Here is a 20,229-nt window from a genome sequence, read left to right as displayed (position 1 = left end):
AAACCCCAGCTGGTCGAGGCGGATGGCCACCCTTCCTGGCTCTGGTTCTGCCAGAGGTTTCTTCCTGTTAAAAGGGAGTCGTTTCTCTCCACAGTCGCCTCAGGCACGCTCAGGACGGGAGATTGGACCGAAAAAGAAAAAGTTTTCAGTGCAATCTGTTGGTTTCCTTAGCTAGGAAATTGTTTTTGAATTGGCTCTATATGAACGAATTGGATTATTTTATGAATAATTATGATTACAATTAATTGAATTCCAATTGGCTTGAATTGGACTTACTATCTAAGTGCCTTGAGATGACATTTGTTGTATTTGGCGCTATATAAATAAAAATGAATTGAATTGAATTGAATTGAATTGAATTGAATTGAATTGACCTGGCACTATTTCTAATTAGATATAACTTTTTAATAGTTCTAAGATCATATCTTTCTGGTTTTATTTGCATTTTACAAAGAGTCCCGAGTAATTATGAAAGTTGGGTTTTAATTTGAAGAAAAAGCCTCAAAATAAAGTGATTTTTAGGAGTATGCAGGGATTCATTTCCATCTAATGAACAGCTCAGTTATATTAAACAGTGGGCCGTGTGAGCAGCAATCAGGGGAGTAAGGAGTTCACAGATCATAGACAGAGGCAACCGTCCAACTATTCAAAGCTTTTAAAATGAGTAATAAAATCTGACAGGTAACCAGGGAAGGAAGTTCTTTAATCCTGGAAATATTCTCCGGGTGATAGTCGGCTGACTTCCTAACTGAGCTGATCTGGCTGCTGAAGTTCAGCTCTGAGTCCATAATAACAGCCAGATTCCTGCTTGCTTTGTGCTTTTTAACATCACAGCCTGAAGCTGAGCTCAGATTTTTAACAGCTGACAGTGACCTCTGTTTTATCTTTGTTTAGCTGCAGGAAGTTCTGGATCATCCGGTTGGTTATTTGTTGGAGGCTCTTTGCTGGGCCAGTTATTCCTCTGTGCCAGCAGCTGAGCACCAGTTCTGCCAAAACTAACAGGAAACATCATCCTGCACCGCTGGATTATCAACAAGTAATACTGACCAAGTCAGGAGATTAAAAAGGATGCAGAGGATAGTCAACCATCTCCTAAACACGGGACTTGTGTTTGACACCAGTCTTTGAACTGCTGTGAGACCGTTGTTTCCTTCATTCGTTTTTCACCTTTTTTTCCAAAACTACTTGGTCGAAAGGTGTAAAACATTAAAAGTACTGGGTTAAAGTTAGAAAAACATCATGTTTAGGAAATAAAATACACTTTTGGGGGAAAAACTTGGCCAATAAGACCAGGAGCTCCTGACCTGTCTCACACAGTTCAGTAAGACCTCGGGAAATTGTACCAAAAAGGGCAAAACATGTCTCCTTTAAAGGACCAATAAGAGCTACATCTCAGACTCTGCAGGCCTCAGTTAACTTGTTAAATGTGTCAGTGGGTCGGTGTGAAAACTCAACATCTAGGATGTTATTTCCAGCTTCTACGTTTAACTGAAATAGAAAATCTGAGAATTACGACAATTTGGGTAGAGCTATTTTACGGCAGTAAAATATTTGGCAGTGACTAAGTGCCTTTAGCACAGACAGGAGGGTGGAGGTGAGAGGAGACAATGAGGCTGATACCAGACCAACCAGATGAGCCTCCAGCGTCCACCTGTCCTGATAGTCCCTCACAAGCAGCTGTCTGTTGTTAGCTCGTTAAACTTTGATTGGTCTGGGCTGGTCTGTGGCATTATTTATAAACCTTCACCCTTGCTGTTTCCTCTCATAGCTTGTTTTCACCATGACAGCTGCTGGGTTCTTCCTGAGGTATAAGCACAAGCTGCCTTTTACAGTTTTTGATTGATTGGAAACATTAGTTAATACTGCATTCTTACTCTTTGTTGTACATAATTTCAGGGTTTCCCTCTTTGCCTTGTTGACTGCTGCTACATGGGGTTTTCCCACTAAAGGTGTGCTATCATCTGTTGTGGTAAAACATTACATGCTTGTTTGAATCAGCTTCTGCTAAACTTGTTCTCATACACCCAGGTTCAAAATCAGCAGGCCAGAGCAGCAGCGGCACAAGAGCTGCAGGTAATTTTGGCTCTTACCAGGGAGCAGCCGCTGGCCGCCCGGTGACCGTGCCCAACACTGCTTCCAGTAACACTTATATGGCGACACCTGTGCTGGTCTCTGGTGTAAGTCAACCTGTTCTTCAGGCAGACCCAAGACTCAGCAGCTATGGCTCACTTGTGCCAACGCAACTGGTTGTCCAAGCTCCCGGTTTTGTCCAAGCTCCCGGCCTTGTCCAAGCTCCCGGCCTTGTCCAAGCTCCCGGCCTTGTCCAAGCTCCCGGTTTTGTCCAAGCTCCCGGTTTTGTCCAAGCTCCCGGTTTTGTCCAAGCTCCCGGTTTTGTCCAAGCTCCCGGTTTTGTCCAAGCTCCCGGTTTTGTCCAAGCTCCCGGTTTTGTCCAAGCTCCCGGTTTTGTCCAAGGTCCCGGTTTTGTCCAAGGTGCTCTTCAGGCAGACCCAAGATTCAGCAGCTCTGGCTCCGTTGTGCCCGTGCAAATGGCTGTGCAAGCTTCTGGTGTCCCACAGGCTGTTCAGACGGGTCCAGCATTGAGCAGCTTGAGCTCTGGCCTGCCTGCAACAGGATACTCTACTGTCACTTATGTGCCTGTTGACGTAGGATCTGACGCTGGCGCTCTGCAACCTGGAGCTGCCCAACCTGGACCACAAGGTAAATCTTCTGCTTGGAGTATAGATGGCCAAAAATATGTTTGGAAGCCTAAAGGTGTTTTCAATCTTGCCGAGCTCTATTATGAAGCAGAAACCTGCCGTGTTTCGATGTCAACACTCTGTGCTATCAGAGCTTCTGCTGTGAAAAGGACTAATTGTGAAATGTCTCCACACAGAAACCCAGTGGGCTATTGCTCCCTCAGTCTTTGGGGATGCGTCAGCCCAAGCCCTCAGCCTCACTGACGTTCTCCCTGCAGCCCCTCTGTCACCACCTGGCCCTGTCCTCCAGTCAGGGGAGACCTCCAGTGTCACGAAGGAAGCTGAACTCGGGAACTACCAGCAGCAGAGGGAGGAATTCGGCTACCCGGATAATCGCCAAGGGTCTGGACTGGGATCCGCAACCGTACTGGTGCCACGCTTTGGTGTGGGTGGATCTCCTAACTTTGACTACAGGCTTTTGTACGGCTTGTACCCCTCTGGAACCTACAGCACCTTCAGCCAGCAGCATGAGAAGGGCAAAGACTACTTTCAGGATGTCCACTACTTGAAGGAGCATATTACTGACAGCCATGGTTCTGGGCAGCAGAAAAAGTTCTTCCCAAGTGCCCGCTAGAGCTGAACATGATGTGCAGAGGGTATGCTGAGTGGTACCTGCAAATGATGTCTTAATCTCAATGCTCTAACTAATCTGGTTCTGTTTCAGATTGGAAAGCTCAATCCAACGGCATAAGATTCTTTTTAGTCTTTGAATAAAATCTTATGAAATGATCTCGCTTCAGGATGATTGACTAAGGGAAACGATGTCCTGTGTACACCATCTGGGTTCAAGGCAAATGGCAGGCATCCCCTGTCATATTTGACTGGGACGTTCTGCTTTTGGTTTCAAACATGGCTTCTCAAAGCGCTGCATCTTGAGAGGAATTGCTATGAAGGTGTTAAATAGTTGCACCCTTTGCTCAATTGACTATAGCGATCAGCTACAGCATCCTTTACAGCCATTTCTCTACACCTGTACATGGCAGCTAGACACAACCCCTTCTATGCAGTGCATGCTTCAAATTGGTACAACTTTGATCCACCACGTAACTCCGGGCAAAGATTTGCTGAGTGCACGGTAGCCAACCTGAAGGCTTGCCAAACATTGTGCTTGAAATAGTTGGCTGGATACTCCTATATTCTTCTGCAGTTAAGCCAGTGCTATGTCTTCAGCAGTCTTGTCATATGACCTTGTCTGGGTTTTTCCCCCCCATTCCCTGCAGATGGAATGCTAAAGTAATCGCAAGCCAGTGGATAATGAACATGATTTCTATTTTTGTCTCTGGGTATCCATATAGTGGAAACTGCTTAGTGATCACGTTGGTCCAGAGCCAATTTGAACACAATAAGCAGTTGACTAAAACCGAATTTGTTGTTTTTCCTATTTTATTTTTTACTCCCTTGATTCCTTTCTGGACGTCTGCTTCTGCCTCGTTAGCTAACGTAACGAGTTGACACTGGGCAGCAAGCCGAGATGCTGCGGCGACGCTTGGCATTCCTCAGGCTACCTTGTGTAGTCTCATTAAGCAACGAGAGACCGTCATGAATGCTAACGACGGCGCCCGGGAAAAGCACCTGAGGCTTTGCTGCAGCATCTCGTTGGCTCGTTTTTGGTAATTTGTCATACGCCTTGAGACTACGTTTTTCATTCAGAGAAAATGACTTCCTTTTTCCAGCCATGATTCGTGCGCCCGGTGTCAACTCGTTACGTTAGCTAGCGAGGCAGCAGCAGACGTCCAGAAAGGAATCAAGGGAGTAAAAAATAAAATAGCTACACGTAGTTTTAAAATGATTTTTGCACATGTTTACATTCATAAAATGGCCAAAAATGAACATAAGCGGATTTCTTGATTACTATAAACGAATTATTTAAACAGCATTTGCATTAATGATTCTGTCCCAAGCCTTTTGATCTATGTAAGCGGTTGATTACTATATCCGTGACGACTATAAGCGGTTTCCACTGTACTAGGACTGTCAAAATTGCTTATGTTCAAATATTCTCTCTAAAAAAAAAAAACATAAAACATCTGTATTTGCGCATCATTTCTGACGCATATACGCATCTGGGGGCTTTCAATCAGCCAGGCGACAACAGCATTGTGTCAATAGCCTGACAAACTACAAGACATGACTACTTGTATAGGTAGTTTAAACGTATTTGACAATGTATTTGAGTTTAATATTATACCATGTTCATTTGGGTGCACATTTTCAATATCCTCATGCTGGTGGTCGAATGATAAGCTAACCGTAGCTTCCATACAACTTTGTCTAGAGGCTCCACAATTTCTGTCAACAGACCAAATTCAGAAGTATTTCCAGAAAGAACTTTTCACATTTTTGGGGGTTAAAATCACTTTCTTTGCGCCTGCAGTCGAGTTGGGCCCTGAACTTTCTGCCATCTTTACATAAGTCAACTTTCAGCAGTGACGCTGTGCCAGACAGTGTGACTCCTGTGACCTGTCCCTGACCCCGTCATGCAGTGTGCCGACTCAAGGCAGACAGCGGCTGCACAGATGTTTTTCCACATTTGAATATTAATTTTCAACTTTGTCTGTTTTTAAAACCTATTTGAATTTAGAATATTCTTTGACAACCCTACCCTGTACCACTCTACTATTGTGCTTTAAAGCTATGGTAGGTAATCCTAGTGAGCTAGCAAGAGAGCTAGCAAGAGAGCTCGCAAGATTCGAAAGTGGCCCCTCCTCTAAGCTCCACCCCCCCTCCCCATTCCGTCAGTGCTTCATCCAAAGCCACGCCCCCACAAACTTGAACGCGCATCTGACGCTGGGACTCTGCCGACATGTCCCACTCGCGCGGATGAGGGAGCCGACAGAGGGGGGCGTAGGCAGAAAGCGCAGAGGCATCTGATTGGTTTTTTGTAGCGCCCCAATCAGCGGGGTGCTGATCTCGGATTGGTCAGCTTTTTCTCAGTCCTGCAGCTGCCACAGAGGTCTGATTATTTTCGTCCCTTTTTCTAAATACATCTTGTATAGATTTCTCTCAGGATTGACGGACCATTTCACCCAGTATTACAAAATGTGTTTCTGAACAGGATTACCAACCATAGCTTTAATAGGCAACTTGTTGCCTTTCCACTCTGTAATGGCAGGTTCTGCAGTTGTGCCAGAACATGCCTATTGATGTTGCATCCTCTGAATTTACAACTTCTAGATGGGAAGTCAGATTTCCTAATTGGTATCCAGTGGTGTCAAAAGTACACATATTTGTTACTTAAGTAGAAGTATAGATACTGCAGTTTAAAAACACTTTGGTAAAAGTTGAAGTATCAACTTGACCTTTTTACTCAAGTAAAAGTGAAAAAGTATGTGCTCCAAAACCTACTTAAAGTATAAAAGTATAAAGTAACCTTTAAATATATATATTTTTTTAAACCCACACACAAAAAGGTATATGCCACTATATGAATTGCAAGCTTAATTTGAAAACTGATTAGTTCTACATGTGGCCCAAGACAACAATCATAAAACCATTACTGTCAAAGACAAAGTCACTCAAGGAGCATGTTCTTTCTCAAACTTTATTGGAATTCAGTCCCATCAAAAAAACAAAAAAAAGTCTTACTGCCTGAAAAAATATATAACTATGCCAGTTGTTATTCCGAAAACATCAGAGAGGCAAGGCTAACGCCTTTGACAATTGTTAGCTGCTAACCGGGCATGTCTTGGCATGTTCCTATGCTAGCCAAGCTGCAGCAAAATATATCAATTATCAGTTCACAGTTCGGTGGTAACAAAGAATAAGCTTACAATTTACCTCTACATGTTTTTTTCAAATTGGAGGGAGAGTTCTTGAACGCCAAAATTACGTGGGTCTTGGGTGTGCAGAGTTTATATTACATTTTCCAAGAGTCATTTTTGCACCCGACTATTTTGAAAAAATCTTTAAGATAGGGCCAAGGATGAGGAAGGTCTCTTTGGTCTCCGTCTGCATCTCCCGATACGCTCTCGCCTGTGTCCGACCTTTCAGACATTTCGGCATCTTTTTCTGAATCGGACATTTTGCGTGGCAGCTTCGCGTTTGCAGTTAGTTGTAGAACACCTGCTCGCTTCTGACGAATGGCGATTTAATTTGACGAATAGCCTAACCGATGAGTGTTTGCGTTATATGATTCATCCAATTACACTCGTTCTCACTAGGTGTGAATGGCGCCACTGATCTGTATTGGATGGCGCACATGACGTGAAATGAAGGCTAGCCGCAAATTCAACATGGCAGACTCACCAGGTGTTGGCAATCGCTCATCAACCATTCAGATCCACATATAAGGCCGATTTCAGACCAGAGCGTGGCGTGGCGGCAGCGAAACCACGGCAGTCTTACGCCGGTTATCAGGCGGTGTGTTCAACTTGGCTTTTCACACCGGACAGTCCGCGGCCGCGGTAGTTCTGCTCCAGCCCTGTCTGCATTTCCCATTCATTTCAACGGCACACCGCCGGCTGCCGCCGGCCGCTGCCGTCCAAATTCCGCTCGAGTTCTATTTTCCAAAAGCAGCGCGGGACGGAGGCGTCTCCGCGCCGCTACCGCCCGACTACCGCCGCGTCGGTGTGCAAGGACAGATCTGTTTCCATGTATTTTCACCTCCGCCGGTGAAAATCGCTTCCGTTCCGCCACGCTTTGCCGCCCTGGTCTGAAATAGGCCTAAGGCGCTCCTGCATGGGGCTTTACCGGTTCATCGGCAAGCTGCATCCCACCACCTCCCCATCTCCACCCGCTGTCTCAAGTCTCGAGATCTCCTTCCTTTTATGACTCCGCCACCAGGTTCGGGTCCCAAGGGGGAAGATATTCAGCATCTATCTCCCTATGCCAGACTTGCAAGCTCACAGCGGTTCAGCTTGCATGTCCTCCGCCGGGGCCCAAGCGCCAAAGAAATATTGACAATAAACCTTGCAATTGTCTCCTATCTCTCCGTCTGAGTCTCTCCAGGTTGAAATACATCAACATTAAACTGAAGCCAAGAGTTAAAAAAAAAAGTAACGAGGCTGTTTGTTTTGAAAATGTAAGGAATAGAAAGTACAGATACTTGTGTGAAAATGTAATGAGTAGAAGTAAGAAGTAGGCAGAAAAATAAGTAGTGGAGTAAAGTACAGATACCTAAAAAGTGTACTTAAGTACAGTAACGAAGTATTTATACTTCGTTACTTGACACCTCTGTTGGTATCCTGGGTAAGCTTTATCCAGTACTTGTACAGTTGGAAGTGTACATGGTTTACTGAGTAAATTTGAAATCTTTCATTTGCTATTCTGCTCTAACTCACTGAGCAAAGTATTGGTAGAACTAATGGTGCTCTCCCAGTACCCAGCTCCTCATCCAGCTTTCAAATTTCTATCCAGCAGTTTTTGCTCATAAGTGGTCCAGGAAAGATGTTGGAGAAACTCTAAGCGAGAGGATGTGTTGCTGATGCCATTTAAGAAAAATAAAGTTGATTTGAAGACTGGTTTGTCTATGAAAATATAAAAACTATCTTTTGAATTTTAAGCCTCCATAGATTCCTCGATTGGCCCATTGGCCTTGTTTTAATGTGCTCTTTTCATGTCTTGTACACGGTTTGTTTTTATTGCTGAGTTAATATTTTACTGTTTTCTGCAAATGCTTTTATTAGTGTGGTCATTTTACAATCCTTGTATTTTGTTTCATTCCATGTTTGTCCTTTTTAATTGCTATATCAAACATTGAGTTACATTTTGCTTGAAAAATGCTCTATAAAGTCACAAGCCCTGCAAATCCCTGAGATGCTCAGAGAAAATCTTAAATTGGACATATATGGAAAAATAACTTTTTGTTTTTCCCGCCTGTGCTTTTAGAGCATGATTTGGCGGTCTGAAGACTTCAGAGCTTTATGTGAGAAGAATCTTAAATTTTATTCTGAATTTAACAGGGAGCCAATCAAGCTAAAACTGGAGAAAAATGATCTCTCCTGTTAGATCTCATCTGAACTCTGGCTGCAGCATTTTGGATCACCTGGAGGCTTTTCAGAGAATATGTGTGAAAGTGCAATAATAAAGAATTACAGTAGTCAAATCCTGAAGTAACAGATGCATGGAGCAGTTTTACTGCATCACTGAGACAGGACGTTCCTGATTTTAACAATATTATGAAGGTGAAAGAAGGCAGTCCTAGAAACCTGTTTTATATGTGCATTGAATGATTAATTCTGGTCAAAAATAACTCCAAGGTTCCTCACTGTAGAACTATCTTACCATCCATTTACTTTACTCAGTGTATCCAGTTTAGGGTAGTGGAAGCCTTTAGCCCAGTGATAGTATTTTTTTCACAAGAGCCACATTGGCAGAGCAAAATCAAGGGAAGAGCCACTTTTATGACAACATACTAAGTCCCCTTTTGCAAATATGCATTGCTACATATAAAACCTCCCACAAAAAAAGAAACGCAGCCAATACATTTTCAATTAAGACCACATTTACCTTAATACTGGAATACTTAATACTCAATACTGGAGGCCGGCATGCATGTCCTTGACTTTCTTCATGTTGTATTTGTAGTTTGTTGTAATCATAGTGAGACATTCAAGATGAGCATGGTTTTTGTCCTTTTTTTAATTTAAAAACCGACCCATTGTGCCTGCATCTCGCGCTGGCTAAAGGAGCTAGCGTGCACTGCGGTCAAGTGTGACGGTGGTTTAAGCGGGCTGCGTTGCCAGGTTTAACAGAGCCCCCTTTAGGAAACACCATTAAAGGTAGGGTAGGAGATCCTGGATTTTGAAAATACACAGGTCAAAAGTCCCAACCCCTTTCTTCAGACTTCCCCCCGAAGTCACGCCTTTAGAGTACATGAACGCGCACGAGCACGAAGGTGCACGAGCGCTGTTCTAACAGCAAGCATCGATTGGTTTGGCTAACTTTTGCTAACTTTATATATACTTTAGTATATGCTAACTATACGTTTAATAATGCTAGGTGCTAGCCAAGCTGGCTCTTGTTTAGCTTCCTGCCAAGCTTCTGGACGCGTAATTCGTTCACGAAGAAGGGTACGCGCACAGGGGGAAGGAGGGGGAGGGAGGAGCAGATTGCGGTTTGATAGACGCATCAGAATCCAATCATCGTTAACAGTCCGTTCAGTATGATTGGATAGTGTTTTTCCTGGATTGTTCGTTCTAGAGGCCACTAAAACTTTCCATTTTTGTCAAAACTTTTAATTAATTGGTTGCAATGGGGGTGTGAAGAGTATTTCAAGCAATATGTAAAAAATGCTCCAGAAAAAGAACCCCTACCCAACCTTTAAGCCTTAATTAATTCTTAGTACTGTGCAGTATTCGCCGTAAGTTATTTGGAAAAATTTGTTATTGTTACCATATTGTTATAAGCTACTATGCGAGTGCGAGCCGCCAATTAAAGGTTGAGGAGCCGCATAATGAGTAGCTCTGCTTTAGCCTATCCCTGCTGCCAATTGAAAGAGAGTCAGGGTACACCCTGGACAGCTCTCCAGTCCACTCAGCAAAAGGTCTAATAATTTCCACACTTCCATTCACTGGGACTCTGCTAGAACTGTTTGGAGACCTTTTCTAGCCTTTTGGAAATTGATCATGTAGCTTTGCGCTCGATGGAATTCGAAAATGCATCTTCCACATGTGGTAGAATCAGGAAAACAAAAGCAGGAGATATTCAAGTCTTGTGTAGGATGAAAACCAACATGGGAAGATGTGCAATGCCACGTTAAGGACCGAGTCTCTATGAAGCAGTGGCCTCACACACAGAAGGTAAGTCGAGACAAAGTTGGTTAAGAGGGATGTATGGCTCTGTTGAGGCACACAGAAGACACCAAGCAGAGGAGGGGCAAAGCTACGTAGCATAAGCTAATGAGTCACATGCAATTTAAAGCTTGGAAAAGGCCAGCGAGTGCAGATTTAACTGAGGCACCTTCATGGTGCAAGGGCAAGCGGGGCCACTATTGAGCTTCATCAAGTTATTTTGGTCTGGGTTTGTGTAATGCAATTCAACCATGAGGAGAAGGAAACATGTAGTGGTAGGATTTAAAGCAGAAGTATTCAGTTTGCCCTTCAAAAGCAGAGTCAGCCTCAGTGGGTGTGGTTAAGACTCAAATCTTCTATGAAGTGAAAACAAACCTTGAGATCAAGTATTCAATACACAGACCACGTATTATTGGTCAAGTTTATTTTGCCAGAGCTCAGCCACATGTTGGAATCTCCATGGAAGTGTCCATGAGAGTCACCTGCAGAAAACAGAAGGGGTCAGTATTGAGACAGGAGTCTCAATACTTCAGACACTAGTCCAGCTTTACCTTAGTACAACTTCTGCCCTTTAGACCCAGTCTTGGCATCAAAGTGGTCAAAGGCATCCTGGGAGTATTTGGCGTACGAACTGGAGTCGCGGGCTCGTTGGTAGCCATTGCTGGACTGGACGACGTGGGATGAAGGGTATACAGCGCGCATCTCAGATGTGTCCTTAGGGACCTGGTCGGAGGTCCAGGCAGACTGTGGGAAAGAACGGTCGATCTTCAAGTTCATTAGGGCAGCAAGGAAACGGGCAAAGTCTGCGTCCTGCGCAGTAAAGCCAGCATTAGACCCAGAGGAGCCGCTGCCGTAGCCAGACCCAGAGGAGCCGCTGCCGTAGCCAGACCCAGAGGTGCCGCTGCCGTAGCCAGACCCAGAGGTGCCGCTGCCGTAGCCAGACCCAGAGGTGCCGCTGCCGTAGCCAGACCCAGAGGAGCCGCTGCCATAGCCAGATCCAGAGGAGCCGCTGCTGCCGTAGCCAGACCCAGACATGCTACTACCAGAGCCAGAGGATCCACTGTTTTGACCTGAGCCCAGAAATTAGTTAAGGCAAAGTATGACAGCATGGTTAGTCATGCTCTCAGTAGCCTCTGTAACACTGCCAATATGTTTAGTAACAAGTAACAAAGCTAAAGGAGTATCTGCAGTTCAAGTGGGTCATTAAACCTGAAGTCTAATATATTGGAAGATTTGGTGCTGCATGATTAATATAGTTGCAGACCCTCTTCTCTCTCATTCCTACCAACATCATGGGTTGAGCATGTCCAGACTAAACAACTTCCCATGTTGGCTGCCTTTATATAAAGTGCACCTAAATGTTGATATACTTGCTTTTCTGGGGGGGATAACATGTTCCAATGCTGAAGAGCAGGACACAAAGCCAGGAAATCCTGTTTGGATTTCAAAAGAAAAGAAAGAAACTTTAGTATATAGGAGAACAAAAACCTAAACCATTAAACATGAAGACTCACCTGAAGAAAACCTTAAACAACATGTTGAACAAGACAAAACAGAAGCAACACAATTCCGATAAAACTGGTCAAAAACAGCAATCTAGTGACTGCTGTTGAGAGAAGATTTGTGCTGTAACTCATCTGAGGCTGCAGCTGACTTTATATTGGTGCTCTACTTGCTCTAATTACACTCATAAACCTCACCTGGGACCCAGTCAGATCGTGCTGCATTCAATTCAGCTCTGAAAATGAACACTTCTGACATCCCATTTAAAAAGGTTTGTTGCAACATGTGAGGAATGAACATGGGATGTTTTAAAGAAGGTGAATTCCGCTTGGTCAGATACGGTGTTAAACATCTGGACCAAAGTCCTGCAGATCACTGTGGGCCCCTAATCTCTGGCTGGGGAGTGTGAGGGGAGTGACAGAGATTTGGTCTGAAGGACTCCAGGTTATAACCTCGATTCTAATACGTCACAAACACGTCACAGTCATGAAATCGGGGTCCAACACATCACTTGTCCACTTCACTAGTGGGAGCTGCTAGTTGGGTTTCAAGGGGAAAAAAGTGAGCTCAGCGTGACATAAGACTGGAGTCTTAGTAAGTTAACCTGCTGAGTTCTGGAAATAACTCTAAAATAATGTTGACTCCTTGGCAGGAATAAGGAGCTCTGCAGCTCTCTCATCCAGAGGATCTAGAAGCATGGATGTGTTTGGAACATAGCAGAGGGTGGATTCTTACTAAAGTCACGCTAACTGCCTTCTGCGCACTCTGAGATGTTTAAAGCTCAGATTAATATCTGAGCTGAGATGTAGAAACGTGAGACAACATGATGCAGAGCTGCTCTTTTATTCAGTGATATCAATCAATCAATCAATTATACTTTATTAATCCCCGAGGGGAAATTCCAGTTTCGGTCAAGACGGGCAGACAACACAGAAACAGACAGGGGAGAGAGAGTGTGACCAGGCAACGCGGCCTGCTTTGCAGGCGCCGCCAGATAAGAAGGAAGGGGAACAACATTGGGTGAGGGGAGGGAAAAAAATCATACTTCACACTGTACCCTTATCAGGATACGGTCTGAGATCTCAAAAAAACCTCAGCACAGAAAAAGCATCACATACACATAACAACACCTTAAGCAATGGGACAGTGAAGAGGTGAGGAGTTGCATGTGTTATAAATGAGCATGTATGTGTATGCGTGTGTGTTTGTTCAGTAAGTCTGCACAGAAAGTTGGATCAGGCAATTGTCCTTGACAAGTTGGAATATGTCAGCCAGTTCCACAACAAATCTCACAGGAGTGTCAGGAGGGGAGGGGGAGCACATGGGAAAGAGCATCATGTTATCATAACAAACGTGGAGAATGATTTTGCAGCTGGCCATAAGGCCAGTGTGGGGCGCCGGATTGGAATAAAAATTAATTTAGGTCAGACAGACAACTGATTGCGCTCTCTGTCTTTTTGTCCATTGCTGGTATCTCATGGCGAAGTCCCAAATTCAGCCGAATTGTGGGATGTGGACCCTTTCCGCCCGGTCCAAGCGATCAATCAACCATTCTCCCAGGTCAATCCACTTCTCTTCTGAGTCCAGGAATCTCAGCCAGCCTGCGAACCTGCGCAGGGATCACATCCAGCTTCCGACTCTGCTCACATAGCATCTCAGTCTGAGCGTTGATTGCTCTTGTGACCCCATCAAACGCTTTCCACGATCTCTTAATTTCACAAAATGCCACGTATCGTCCAACTCCAAACAGCAGGAACCCGAGTATCATAAATCCAAATATGTAGACGTCTTCCGCGTCCTCGACAGCCAGCATCGCTAAACACACGGTGCGCCACTTCCCCCATGCATCCTCCGTGTATCCAGCGAAGAAAGTCCCGTCGGGGCAAGACACTTGTCCTTTTGCCATCTTCGCGGTTGAAAAAATTTGATCAATAGCATTAAGACCCCAGCTGACCAAATCCATCTTACTTGGCTTCGTCTGATATGTAAAAAGATGCTCAGAAGACACAGACACAGACAGGCTGAGCAGGGCAAAAAAAGAGAGGGAGGAGCAGAGAGAAATGTGACCTCTTCCACCGAGAGCCAAGAGCAGAAAGATATGGAGGAGATCTTAGATTTATTTCAGATGAACTTGATTAAACAGGACATAAAGGAGGTTAAATGTTTAAAGCACCTTGTGCCATCATTTTGTTCATATCTGGAAGTGTTTCTCAAATTTGTCTTGACGATTTCTGTGGATTTCCATCATTCCTCCTGAAAACTTGTTGCCTTGTGAGAACAACCACAGACTCCCACAGACTCCCTGTGACACAGCAAACTTCCAACATGGGAAATGTGACATTTGAGCACTTTATAGTCTGTAGGCGACTGTTTTCTGTTCTTTGTACTGTGGAGGCTTTAGCAGCCATCAGTGAGGTGGAACTGTACTGAAAATACACTGAAGTTAAAGCTACATTTTTAACTCATTTAAAGGGAAAATGCGTCTATTTGAATAATGCTCTTTTTTAATATGGGTCTAAGTTTCTGAGAAAGTCTTTTTTACTGTAAAATGTTGACTGTCACACCTGAACTTCATATTTATTTATGAAAATGAGAATATTTAAATTCCCAGGTTGTTTTAATTCTGAACACTAACATTTGTTACAGTAGTTCACATCATCTGTCCTCAGAATTACTTTCATAAAATCCAACAAAGACCAGACTTTATCATGTTCATATTTAAACTGCAACCTGCAGGTTAACAATGTGAGTGACTTAAAGTGTGGAAACAAGTCCACAGAAGTTTTTCTTTTAATTATATGTCGACTATGTGCAAGTGGTCCCCACAGGCAGTGTCCTTGCTGTAGGGACGACCAGGTAAGACATCTGATTCTCACATATAGATGGAACATTTGATGTTGCATTATGCCCAGTATTAATCAGACATGTTTGTTCATGTTCCAGACAGGATAGTGAATGCTTCTGTGCACAGTCCACTGTGTGGTTGTACAGCTCACGACTTAAGGTGGGGTATGAGATGTTTTCTGGAGCATTTTTTAATCATATTGTCTGAAAACCACCTCACGACCCCATTGCACCCACTAAAATAGAATGTTTGGGAAAAAAAAATATATATATTTTAGTCCATTGTAGAGGGTGTAGCAAGAGGAAATGTCCGACCAATAGGAGTAATGATGAGAGTTACTTCTATTGGATTCTGACATGCCAATCAACAGTCAGCCCCCCTCACGTTCATGTGTTTTGAAGGCGTGGGCTGAAGGGAGAGGCAAGGTTGTGTATTTTCAAAAATATAGCTTGCAGGAACCGTTTTTCCAAGATCTCATACCCCACCTTTTACTGAATATATTCCAACACCTGGCTCGCCTTCTTGCATCCAAATGTAGAACAAAATAGATCTTTGCCCCACCACCTGATCAAACTTACTTCCAGGTAGTGAGTAAGTGACAACATTGAGCCTTTAAATTTTGTTGCCAAGCCACTTCACTAAAAGTTGCTGCCACATCTTTTGATTTGTGTAGCACAAGCTTCATTACAATTATTCAGAGTACAAGACCTTTGCAACCACAGAAGATGTCATGAAGCCATCCTCGGTCATGGACTTGCAGAAAATACTGTCCAGGTTTCACATGGCCCCAGCATCTGATGGGTCTGCCCTTACCCAGAGCTGTAGGGTGAGGACTGCTACAGAGTGGAAAGGTTTCCCCCCCCAGCACAATATGCAGCAGTGGAATCTTCTGATAGAGCTCAAGGCCACACCTTTACCCACTGCTGTCAGAGAGCTGCAGTTGGCTTTTCAGCCATTTTTAGTTGGGAATACATTCCAAGCTGAAGCCGTCAAGACCTTCACAAGCTCACCTTTGAGCAGATACTGTCCTTAAGTTAATGCCAACACCTTATTTATAGGATTAAGTCATGTCAACCTGTCAGGCCCTCAACTATCCCCTCCAACCCACAACTGGATGACCCAGAGACAGCTAGGAGCCATTTGATGGTGCAACAAGGTATTCAAGTTAAAGCCATTTATTCAAGCGGTAGCAGCAGCGATGCCTCTAGAATATGCAGATCTGCAAGACAAAGAAAGTCAGTCACCTACCAGCAGCTACAGAGAGCACACATGCAGAGTAAAATGAGCCTCACCAGAAAGATCCTCAGAAGCCGCTCTGAACTTGAACCTTGTGCTGAGATGTTTTGCCGTGGTCTGGCTCAGATTCTGTTGGGGTGTAGCGGAACTGGCTGAACAGCACACGCTTCTTGTTGTAGCGGGACCGAGATTTGTAAGCGTAGACTTGATCCTCGTCGGCCACAGGAGTGAAGACTGGCTCGTCCTCGCCGCTGGTGTCAGATGAAAGGCTCCAGCTCCCATCTTCAGACTGGTAATTGCTGCCAGGAGCTCCAGACTGACCTCCCTGAGCGCCATGCTGCTGTGCTTCAGAACCACTGGCTCCAGTTTGTTTCTGATACGTTGGCCTAGATAGATCTTGTCCATAAACTGAATACATGGGTGAGGAAACAGAGAATTAAGATCAGCTTTCCATTTACACCCCGAGTCAATTTAAACTGTTTTTAGTTGCTGAGCTTTGATTGGGATCAGCTTACCGCTTTGTGCAGGAATGCAGGCGATGCTTCCAATCAGCACACAAGAAATCCACAAAACCCTGCAGAAACAGGGACATCTCATATGAAGTTCTGAGTACATTTAGAGACCAGTGGGGTCCAACCACCACCTCCCCTTAACATGCCCAGTCCTGTTGAGCTTAACTGCATATTCATAGTGTAATGCTGCGACCAAATGAGGTTCTGCTTGCCTCAGACATTTAAGGCAGCAGAGGTTCAGTGCCACCACTTAGAAGCACTGGGATAGACTAGAAGTTACTCACCTCATTCTGCTGCAATATAATTAAAGCTTGCTTGGGACCTGCTCCTGCCAAACTGCACTAACACAAAGTTCAGAGTCCTGTGACACTAACCTGAAGCTGCAGGAGCTGCTTTCATATGATCCTCAGTGCAGAGGGAACTGATTGCTCAGCGGTAACAGCTGCTGCTGAAAGGTGCAAGGCTGCAGTTAACTGGCAACAATGGACTCACATATGGAGCATCTCAGTGTTATGTCAATAAATATATTATAATCAGGAACTCTTGTGAGTATTATGTATTTTATTTACATGTATAAATATTAAATTATAAATATAAATGATCAAATATTCTGAACTGCTGATATACGTGATAATAATAACAATAACAATGGAAGCTGCTCTCAACACGTGAAATGTCTCTCATAGTTCATTATTAGTAGGCTAATTGATGAATAAACATCCTGCTGCTGAATATGTGTTTAAAAAATAAAAATAAATCAGAAGGAAACCTGCAGAAGAAAGTCTTCTAGCAGCGGTCTCTCTGTGTTTATCGGCATACAGCACGGTTAGTGAGATCCAGATCCATGTGGGCACTCAGGACGGATTTAAATAGCGACTCTGAATGGACGGTAAACCCGCACTGAAGGCCCAGTGAGCCAAAGCACGGCCGCCACTGAAACATATATTTGAAACCTGTCAATATGCTAACTTTGCGTGTTTACCTCTATAACTGGTGTTATATGTAAAACAGAGCACATGGTCAATTAGCTTTTTAAAAATCTTTATTTTAAAGAAAACGATCAAAACAAGAGTTTTTCTGGAAGAGATTTAAATAAGTTCTGAATATGCATAGAAGAGAGGTTACATTTGAGTCTATTTTCTTTGTTCAAAACTTAAAACAAAAAGCTGAAGTCTGCACACTGAGAAAAACTGGTTTTGAGGATATTTCTGAAATTTCCTCCTAATAACCAACTTGGGTGGGTCACCCCAGTGGAACGTTTTATTTGTAAGATGCAGGTTTCATGTTTTCAGCTGGAGATGTATGCTTTTTGTTCTGTATGTTACATATTTTTATCTTGATCAGGACATTCAGAACGCTTGCATGCACAGGTAAGTCCAGCTTCAGTTCCAGGTGTACTCGTCCATTTAACTGGACCACCATGTTGTCCCAGCGTACATGCACGGGATAGACTGTGCAGAAAACCTTCCTGACATTCTGCTGCCTCTAACTTTCTCTGTGGGACATCACGCTGCATGTAAGTGCAGCTGAAATCGCTGCCAACATGTTGTCTTTAAGTCACCTGAAGGGTGATTTTCTCACATGAGGCTGCGGTTACAAAATCAGGATTTTATTAGAGCAGAGCGACAGTCTGGACATGCTTTAAGTGACCACAAGTTGACACGTAGTCTTAATGGGCTGATTTTCAGTTTAGCCGTCTGACAGAAGAAACAGAAAAATATGTGGATGAGAGCAGCTTTATTGGGAATTTGGCTGGAAATATACACTCATTCTTTCCTGTTTTTACTAAAAGATGCAGAAATATTAAACTCTGTAACATGTGTTTAGTGCACCAATCCATGCCAGCTCAGTTAGCATATATACAGTTATAGGAATAGTTTACTGAATGTCCCATCTTGTAGACAGCCTCAGTGTTGCATTTCCAGTCCAGTCTGCTGTCCAGGTGAACCCTCAGGTATCTGTAATCCTCAACCACCTCTTCACCGAGGATGGAGACGCTGTTCAGCTGACTGCTGCTCCTCCTAAAATCCACAATCATCTCTTTTGTTTGTATTCCAGATGAGGCCATAGTTTATTTTCCTATAGATGTGATAGTTTCATGTAGATGTGCTGAGGTGTGACAGGGAAGCTGTTGGTACATGGAGGATGTGAGGTCTGTAGCAGGAGGCAGCAGCATGCTGAGTTTGTCTGAACTCTTCCATCTGTCTGATCCCACATTATCCCAAAGCCTGTGAGCTTTTCCATTCCTGACCACACATCCCTCACACTGTTCTGCTGCAGATAGTTTCCCACCGACTTGCTCTCTTCCTTTTTTCTTCACACTCCTCCTTAACTCCCTGTTTCCCTCCATGAAGGCCTTCTTCTTTATGCTCAGTGGCTGCAACACAAGTTCACATCAACCAGGCGTTTGTTCAGAAAACAGCGTCACAGCTTTGGACTCAGGAAGTGTTTCAGATGTCAGCTGTCACTCAGACACACTTCCATAGGGCCTGGATAGCTCAGTTGGTAGAGCATCAGACTTTTAATCTGAGGGTCCAGGGTTCAAGTCCCTGTTCAGGTGTAGAAATGTGATCTCCCACTTAACCTGTACTTCCCTCTATGCCTGCACTCTGTTTCTACACTGTCACCTCTGACAGAGCCTGGCTGATGCTTTTCCTTCTATGTAGCTTATTGTTAGCTTTGCTGTTAGCTGCATCGTTATATCCTCATTTGTAAGTTATAGAAATATATAAATAATAAATAAATATATAAGTTATCTAAAATACATTGTTGCTCAGTTTTCCTCTGAGCCACAGAGATGGTCAGCTCTCATTGTGTCCAATAACTGCAGCTTCTAAAGTGGATTTCATAGCACTGCTGCATCTCTGACAGTTATCAGGTCATTTGGGTGGAAAAACATACATCACAACCCTCTGAATCTGCTTTCAGTCCCACTTGAACAGTCTCTCACAGTTTCAGACACAAAATGTGTCTTTTAGTTTGAATCTCAGCTGATATCTACAACAACTGTAGAGGGACTCACATCATTTCACCAGCTGGTGTGATAAACTTACAGAAACACCTCAGGAGCAGCACCTGGGATCTTTTGGGAGAAAAGGGGATTCTCTCCATGCTGATAGAGCTGGTGATAAATGAATTTATGGATCCTACATATTACACAGTAAAACAATGATAAAGGTGCTTTCTGAGCCTTGACATCTTTTTCTTTTATTAGGAAAATGTTCCAAATTTGAATCCCATGGAGGGAGCCAATGAAGTAAAGATTGATGCATAAAAGCATTAAAAACCTCTCCTGTAAGTTCTCTGTTCAAGTTTCATTTAGGTTCAGCTGCATGTTTCTCTTTGTTGAATCTTTAACCCTCATGGAGTCTAAGGCTACGGCTACACGAAAACGAAACAAGGTTTTTTTTGAAAACGGATACGAAAATTCTTGCGACCACACGGCAACGAGCTGCTGTAAAGACTCAGGTCCAGACGAAAACGGGTGAAAACGATGAAACGATGAAACGATGCAGTACACACGCCACTGTGTCACGCCACGCTGTGAGACAATAGAGAAGTGTTAAAATTGGCTCACAGCGTCAACGTTTGACTGACGCAAAAACGTTTTAGCTGTAACAATGGAAACGAAACGAGGCCGTTTTCAA

At 43.7% G+C, this 20,229-nt stretch overlaps 1 non-coding gene and 1 pseudogene across 1 annotated transcript; both read left to right on the top strand.

The window, feature by feature from the left end:
* Nucleotides 1–20,229, top strand: part of LOC142388029 (NLR family CARD domain-containing protein 3-like) — a 483,074-nt pseudogene that overhangs the window by 309,576 nt on the left and 153,269 nt on the right.
* trnak-uuu (transfer RNA lysine (anticodon UUU)) lies at nucleotides 19,070–19,142 on the top strand. The gene has a single exon. It is a non-coding gene; the product is annotated as a tRNA-Lys (tRNA).

This window comes from Odontesthes bonariensis, chromosome 2 (assembly GCF_027942865.1).
Source record: "Odontesthes bonariensis isolate fOdoBon6 chromosome 2, fOdoBon6.hap1, whole genome shotgun sequence".
Lineage (NCBI taxonomy): Eukaryota > Metazoa > Chordata > Actinopteri > Atheriniformes > Atherinopsidae > Odontesthes > Odontesthes bonariensis.
Note: the sequence above shows the minus strand (reverse complement) of the source record. Positions and strands in the feature narration are given on the sequence as shown.